Source organism: Tupaia chinensis, unplaced genomic scaffold (assembly GCF_000334495.1).
Source record: "Tupaia chinensis unplaced genomic scaffold, TupChi_1.0 Scaffold000409_1, whole genome shotgun sequence".
In the NCBI taxonomy this organism is placed as follows: Eukaryota; Metazoa; Chordata; class Mammalia; order Scandentia; family Tupaiidae; genus Tupaia; species Tupaia belangeri.
In genome coordinates this window covers 41250-49542 of record NW_006159914.1, presented here as the reverse complement: position 1 = coordinate 49542, position 8293 = coordinate 41250, and the positions used below count along the sequence as shown (strand labels likewise).

The window sequence follows — 8293 nt, the reverse complement described above, 5'->3', positions numbered from 1 at the left end:
TTTCTATATCCTCCTGGCTCATTCTTGGTAGATTATATTTGTCCAGGAATTTGTCCATCTCATCCAGATTGTCTTGTTTCTTAGCATATAGATGTCCAAAGTATCCTCTAATGATATTTTGAATTTCTACTATGTCTGTTGTTATATTACCAGCTTCACTGCAGATTTGATTCATCTGGTTCCTTTCTCTCTTCTTAATAAATCTCACTAGTGGTGTATCAATTTTGTTTATCCTTTCAAAGTATCAGCTTTAACTTTATTTTCTGTACAGTATGTTTATTTTCTATTTTATTTATTTCTGCTCATATGTTTATTATCGCCTTTCTCCTGGAGTTTTTTGTATTTTTTTGCTCTTAGTTTTTCAACTCTCTGAGCCGTGATGTTAAGTGATCCATTTGCTTTCTTTCCATCTTCCTCTTATGTGCACTAATTGCTGTGAACTTCCCTCTTATGACTGCTGTAGCAGTGTCACAAGGATTATGGAAACTCGTGTCCTCATTGTCATGGGCTTCCATGAATCATTTGATTTCAGTCTTTATTTCTTTGGTAGTAGTGGAGTCATTCAGGAGTAGGTTATTTAGTTTCCATGTATTTGAGTATTTTTGAGGATTTCTCTTGATATTAAACTCAAGTTTAATTCCACATGGTCAGAGAAGATGCTGGGTATAGTTTCTAAGCCTTTGAATCTGTAGAGACTTGCTTTGTGCCCTATGACGTGGTCAGTCTTAGAGAAGGTTCCATGTGGCAGTGAGAAAAAAGCATATCTCATGGTTTTTGGATGGAAAGTTCTGTAGATGTCTGTTAAGTCCATTTGATTTATGGTATTGTTTATATCCTTTATCTCTTTACCTATTTTTTGTCTAGATGATCTGTCCAGAGGGGATAGTGAGGTATTGAGGTCTTCAACTATTAGTGTATTGCAGTCTATCTCCCCTCTTAGATCTAACAGTCTTTCCTTCACATATTTGGGTGCTCCTGTGTTAGCGTTATATCTTCTTGATCAATTGACACTTTCACTGCAGTATAGTTCCCCTCTTTCTCTCTTTGAACACTTTTTGTTTTAAAGCCTGTTTTGTCAGAAATTAGTATTGCAACTGCAGCTCTTTTTTGGTTCCCATTTACATGGAAAACCTTTTTCCAACCCTTTGTTTTCAGTCTATGTATGTCTTTATCCATGAAGTGGGATTCCTGTAGGCAACAGATAGAGGGTTTTTGTTTTTTAATCCATTCAACCAGTCTGTGTCTCTTGATTGGAGAATTTAATCCATTAACATTCAATGTAATTATTGATGTTACTGGACCTGTCCCAATGTTTAAGCTGGCCATTGTCTTAGTTGCCTTTTACTCCTTTGTTCTGGCTGTTAATTCTTTAGTTTTTCTGGAACAGTACTTTCTTCAGGGTTTCTTGGAGAGCTGGCCTGGTGCTGGCAAATTCTCTCAGGTTTTGTTTGTCTGAGAAGATTTTATTTTTTTCCCATATGAAGGATAATCTAGCAGGATACAATAATCTTGGTTGAAATTGTTTCTCTCTTAACACTTTGAATACATCTTCCCATTCTTTTCTTGCTTCAATTTTTTCATTAAGAAGTCGGTGTTAGCCTGATGGGGTGACTTTTGTAAGTCACTTGTCATTTCTCTCTTGCCAGTTTTAGTATATTATCTTTATCCGTGGTTTTTGCCAGACTGGCTATGACATGCCTTGGGGAATGTCTTCTTGGGTTGATTATATTTGGGATCCTTTGTATTTCTTGAGTCTGGATGCTTGAGTGCCTCTGTAGACTTGGGAAATTTTCTTCCAAGATTTCATGGAATAGGTTTTCCATGCCCTTATTAGTTTCTTCATCTTCTGGGATACCAATTATTCGGAAGTTAGGACGTCTAATGGAATCTAGTATTTCTCGTATGTTACCCTCCTGGGTTGTTTTCTTATTTTCTCTATCTTTCTGGTGGTTTTCACTAGGTCAGAAGTTTTATCTTATACATCAGAGATTCGATCTTCAGCATGGTCTACTCGACTTTTAATACTTTTGAAAGAGTTTCTGACTTCCTGTATTACAGACTTCACCTCTAATATTTCCATCTTATTCTTTCTTAGCATGTCCATTTCTTCCTTCATATCATGGAAGGACTTTCTTAGATCCTTGATCTCTTTACCTATTTTTTTGCCGAGATTATCTGTACAGAGGAGTTAGTGCAGAATTGAGATCTCCAACAATTAGTGTGTTGCAGTCTGTCTCCTTTATTAGATCTAACAGTCTTTCCTTCACATATTTGGGTGCTCCTGTTTTAGGTGCATAGATGTTTATAAGCATTATATCTTCTTGATCTATAGAGCCTTTTACTACAATATAGTGCCCTTCTTTGTCTCTTCGAACAGTTTTTGTTTTAAAGCCTATTTTGTCAGAAATCAGTATCACAACTCCAGCTCTCTTTTGGTTCCCATTTGCATAAAAAACCTTTTCCCAACCCTTCACTTTGAGTCTATGTATGTCTTTATCCATGAGGTGGGTTTCCTGTAGGCAACAGATAGAGGGTTTCTGTTTTTTAATCCATTCAGCCAGTCTGTGTCTCTAGGTTGGAGAATTTAATTCATTAACATTCAATGTTATTATTGATGTTACCGGATCTGTATAGATGTTTAAGTTGGCCATTGTCTTAGTTGCCTTTTATCTCTTTGTTTCTGGCTAATTCTTTAGTTTTCCTGGAACAGTACTTTCTTCAGGGTTTCTTGAAGAGCTGGTCTGGTGTTGGCAAATTCTTTTAGGTTTTGTTTGAGAAGATTTTAATCTTTTTTTTCCATATGAAGGATAATCTTGATGGATATAACAGTCTTGGTTGAAATTGTTTACAACTTTCAATACATCTTCCCATTCTTTCCTTGCTAGCATTGTTTCTGATGAGAGGTCCGGTGTTGGCCTGATGGGATGGTTTTTGTAAGTCACTTCCCTTTTCTCTCTTGCCAGTTTTAGTATCATGTCTTTATCTGTGGTCTTCAAGAGTCTGGCTACAATGTGCCTTTGGGAAGATCTTCTGGGGTTGAATCTATTTGGGGTCCCCTGTATTTCTTGGGTCTGAATGCTTGAGTGTTTTTCTAGACTTGGGAAATTTTCTTCCAGAATTTCGTGGAATTGATTTTCCATGCCATTATTACTTTCTTCACCTTCTGGGATGCCAATTCTTTTGATGTTTGGGCGTCTTATGGAATCTAGTATTTCTTGTATATTATCCTCATGTTTTTTAGTTATTTTCTCTATCTTCTTGGTGTTTTTTTCTAGGTCAGAGGTTTTATCTTCTACATCAGAGATTTGATCTTCTGTATGGCCTAATCAACTTTTAATACTTTCAAGAGAGTTTTTGATTTCCTGTATTTGAGACTTCATTTCTAATAGTTCCATCTGATTCTTTCCCAGACTGTCCATTTCTTCTTTCATATAGTGGAAGGACTTCTTAATCTCCTGAAGATCGTTGTCTCTTTTCTGTCCCAACACATAGAATTTGTTCATCATGAAGGTTCTAAATTCTTTCTCTGACATTTTAGTGACATCCTCAGATTTTAGGAGAGATGAAGGGGAATTACTCTGTTTGCCAGACAGACAGAGAGAGACAGAAAGCGAGAAATCACCCCCCAGGAGGGATGGTCATGCCACAATCCCTTCTCCTCCATTCTCCTCTTGGGAGAGTTTTAAGCCACTGGGTCTGGGACATGAACCACTGTCGACTACGTGGGAGTCCAGCGACATAGCCATTACGCTAACTGCTGGTCCCACTTTTGAATATCTCTTAGGAGAAAGTTTCTTTGACTAGGAGCAAACATGTATCCCTTTTGCTGTGAATTGATGTGTGCAGAAGTACCTCTCCTGTTGTTTTTAGTAATGTGGTCTCAAGAGGGGTACTCTATTCTAGATATTCACAGGTGGTTCAGTATTGACGAGGATCCCAAGAACCTTCCAAAAGATGGAACGAGAGAACTCCTGCAGGGCAAGGACCCATCTGGTCTTTTAAGAAGGTGAGCTCCTAGTCTTGGGGGCCTGGAAGTGGGCTAGGGGGCAATTGTGCCCCAGCCTCAATTTCTCTTGCTGGGAAGTTCAGAACTGGGATCCTAGATCTGTCAAATCTCTCAGAAAGAGGAGGATGGAGAAGAGTGGATAATGTAAGAGGGAAGAAAAGAGTACAGAGGAGGTTAAAAAAAAAGTCATGCCATGCAATTTTGCCAGTGGGCTACCGATGGAACAGGAAGAACTGCAGGGCAAGGACCTGTCTGGTCTGTGGGACAAGGGGGAGGAGAGAATTAGCAAAACAAAAAGAAATAGCAAAGAAGAAAAGAAAAATTTAAAAAATGAAACCCTGCCTACCTTTTAAGAAGGTGAGGTCCTAGTCTTGGGGGCCTGGAAGTGGGCTGGGGGGCAGTCATGCCCCAGTTTCAATTTCCCTTGCTGGGAAGTGGGCTATAGATGGAACAGGAGAACTCCTGCAGGACAAGGACCTCTCTGGTCTTTTAAGAAGGTGAGGTCCTAGTCTTGGGGGCTTGGAAGTGGGCTGGGGGGCAGTAGTGCCCCGGCCTCAATTTCTCTTGCTGGGAAGTCCATCATTTATGAAATCTTAAAAGATTGAGTTGTAAATTGTTAATAGACCGATAATAATGTAGGCATATATTGCTCAAATTATCTTAATGTCTTTATGTTGCATCCTTTTATGACCATGATGAAGCAGATAAATGGACATGTTCACACTGAAAATGAAGCATTTTGTTTGTTTGTTTGCTATAGGGCACCAGTGCTTGTTGGAGAGAGGCAGAGAGAAAGAGATTTTGACTTTCAATGTAGGACTCAACTGTGATTGGCCCTGTGGGATCCAGCTCTTTAACCTCCACACCACATGCTGACCCACAAAAATGAATATATTGAGATTAAGATTGAATGTATAAAAGAAAATTTAAAAAAATAAAAAGTAATAAATTAGTTTAAAAAAATTCAATTCAATTCAATTCAAATTCAATTCAATTGAGTGGTTACTTAGGTAGTTTGTTACTGATTTCCAAAATGAACTCATAATGCTTTTCATTCAGTACCTATTTTATATCTTGCTAGGTGATATAATTTTATTCACATCAATTTGAATGGAAATATTTTAGTCTCAGATTATACATTCTTTTTTTCTTTTTTTTGAGAGTAGATTTTGTTGTCCCCACCCTCCTGCCTCAGCCTCTCAGCTGAGACTACAGGTAAGCAATCATGTCCAGTTCTTTTTTCAGACATTATCTCACTGTTTTCCAGGTCACGCTTGAGCTTCCTCAGTTTCCCTGATTTGCTAAAACTGCTGGCACACATCACGTGCTCAGTCTTTAGGTTGGAGTAGAACTCGGCCTCTCACATGTTTCCAACCTGCAGAAAGTAGCATCTTAGCAGCCCACCTTAGCTAAGCCTCAAATGATGTATTTTGATGACCTCACAATTCTTTAATGACATCTACTATTCTTTAAACCATAATTTGAGACAAATGTAGCTAATTTGGGCAAAACTTTTGATTTAGTCTTCCCACTGTTATTTATAATTTATTGAATATTTTTACAAATAATTTACTCATAATTTTATTTCAAGGCTCTGTTACTGTCATTTGGATATTACTTTGTTCTGCACCAAGATAATTAGCTATCTGTGATTTATTAATTATCTCCATCTCCATTTCAATGAGGGGGGTTTGCAGAATGCAGAATTCATGTAGAGCAGGAAGGGTAGTACTGGGAAGAGATGTAGTAGTTGAGGCCAGGGAAGGAGGTGGAGGCTGGTTACCTAAAGACTACATTGAAAGATGTTGGAATTGTACTCTTATACTCTAATAGGAATATTTTGGGAGGATTCTGGATCAGAGATTGAATATGTGAGGAACTCTGAAATTAATTTGAAACCTCTCATGAAAAGAGATACAAAAGGTTAATTTGAAGTCTCTCCTATAAAAAGATACAAAAGGTTAAAAGAGAGTGTGCCCTCACCAGCCTCACCCACAGGCACTGTCAAGCCTTGCAGATTCATTAGAGGAGAAGGGACAAGTGGGCTAAGAAAAAATTTCTCCTGTCTAAGTAACCCAGTACTGATTAGGCAGGAAGATAGCCCCTTAACTATGCCCTGAACTGAATCAGTAGTAAACAGGGATGTACACACATGATAGAAAAAGGCAAAGTGATGTATGTGGAGATGTTTTCAGTGTGTACATTACGGTAATATATCACTACCATAATTGAGTAATATGGTGATTTATAACATCAGTAATGGGATTATCTTATCAGGTAGCTATGAGACAGCTTCAGTAAGAATTGGCTTAGGCCCTAAAAACACAATCTATGCCAGGGACTTCACTGGAGGTTATATCACATAATCACATTAATTTAGAAGACAAAACCCGGGACTTTTTTTTAAAGGTAAATAGAATAAACTATTTATTAAAACTTGGTAAAATAAACTTTTTGACCCAAAGCTATAATGGTAAACTTTTCCCCTTATTAACACAGTTTAATCACAACATAATCTAACCAGAGCTAGAAAACACTTCCGTCCTTTCCCACTCAATGACTTGAGTGAAGGCCCAGGTTTTCTGTGACTCATGTCACACACGTAACTTGTAGGACAAGCAAAATCTCATTTACCCAGAGGTTAAATTTTATTAATATTTATCCTGTTCACTGGTCCAAATTTAAAATTCTCAAATATAGATGTCATGGATCATCCTCCCTTCCCACCAAAAATAGATATCAGGAACAAATTAAGGAAAAGGATTTTAAACTACACTTTATTTGTTACTATTACATTCTCTTTTTAACTGGCCAGCCATAAGCATGCACAAAGTTCTCTGAATGGAATGGCCTTCACAACCCCCACCTACACACTGGTAGATTATAAAGGTCATTCAATCTGGAGTTTGCTCCTTTTTTTTTTTTAAGCACTTCTGAGCAGTGTGTATGACACACACTACAGAGGTAGGAAAGATGATCTTTAATAAATTACCTTCTTAATTGTAGAGGATTTCTGAAAATAAAATCGAGAAATGCTAAGCCATGCCTCGCAGAATCCCAAAGGCCCACAGATCTGTGGCCTCCTATGTGGAGAATGAACTCTCCTGAGTGTTCCTGCTTTCTCAGGGCACTTGGTAACAAGCTCTACCAGGGCTCTCCTGGATAACTGCACCAAGGGAGCTTCCTACACTCTCATTTGCCGATTCTTTGGACCACCCAGTCCTGCTGGCAGAGAGGGCAGCAATTGTTCTGTTTCACCCACAGGGACATGCAGCAGTTATGGAAGGAATGATTACATTCTCCCCAGACCACAAAACAGTCCTCTTGTGTGTTTTCAGCTTGACATCTAAGACAGGCATCTATCACCTGGACCCTGCAGATGGCACACATATCGCGCTCCATGTCCCAACTCCACATGGCCACCGTGTTCCACTTCTTGAGCAAGAATATCCTGTCCCCACCCCACCCCCACACACACACACCCTGCCTTGGAGCCCACACTCCTGGCATGAAAGGACAGGGCTCAGGGCTCCTGGCCTTCCACATTAGCCATGGCGGCAGGGTGGAGCCAGAGGCAGAGACTGAAACCCAGGATTTAAACAAGGGATTAAGTCAAATCAGAATTCAGGTACTATAAAATTTAACATGTTAACAGTACATCGACAGCTGGTTGAGAAATATAACAAGTTTCAGGATACACATTTAGAGGACAGTTTTCTTAAATACTTTTGTTAGAATCACTGTGTTGTGCTTCCTGCATTTTCACCTTCTGTTCACCCAGTTGTGTTTGTTCAGACTGGGCTCAGGGTTTTTTCTTCACAAAGCTTTCTCTGACTGTTTTGACTCACTTCCCTTCTCTTTTTAACACTTGTTTAGTCTGTGCAGAACAATTTAACAATTTTACATTGCTTTTATTTTTTCATGAGAGATATCCTTGTCTAAGTATACATTTGTTTAAGCAGGGTGTAATATCTGATATGCATGTCACTTATTCTTACATGAATTGAAAATATTTTAGCTTAATCTGTCATTAAGCAAAAATTAACTACTGTATACCAATATTTTTCTTTGAGATAGTAACATAATAGAACCTTTATTCCACACTTGAACCATTTTAAATTGGAGTACTTAGCGTCTTAGAGGGGAATTTTTCAATTAAATACTCGGGGGGTGGGGGAGGAACTAAATTTACCTTCATTATCTAACCAGGACTGGTATTTCTATTGATTTATAGCACTTTCCTATCAGAAAGTTTCTGGCTTCAGTTTTTCTGATATGTCATAATGT

The 8293-nt window shown here is 38.4% G+C and overlaps 1 pseudogene; it reads right to left on the bottom strand.

Moving 5' to 3' along the window:
* Nucleotides 1-7198: 7198 nt before the first annotated feature.
* Nucleotides 7199-7559, bottom strand: LOC102484775 (RING-box protein 2 pseudogene; annotated as a pseudogene).
* Nucleotides 7560-8293: the final 734 nt, after the last annotated feature.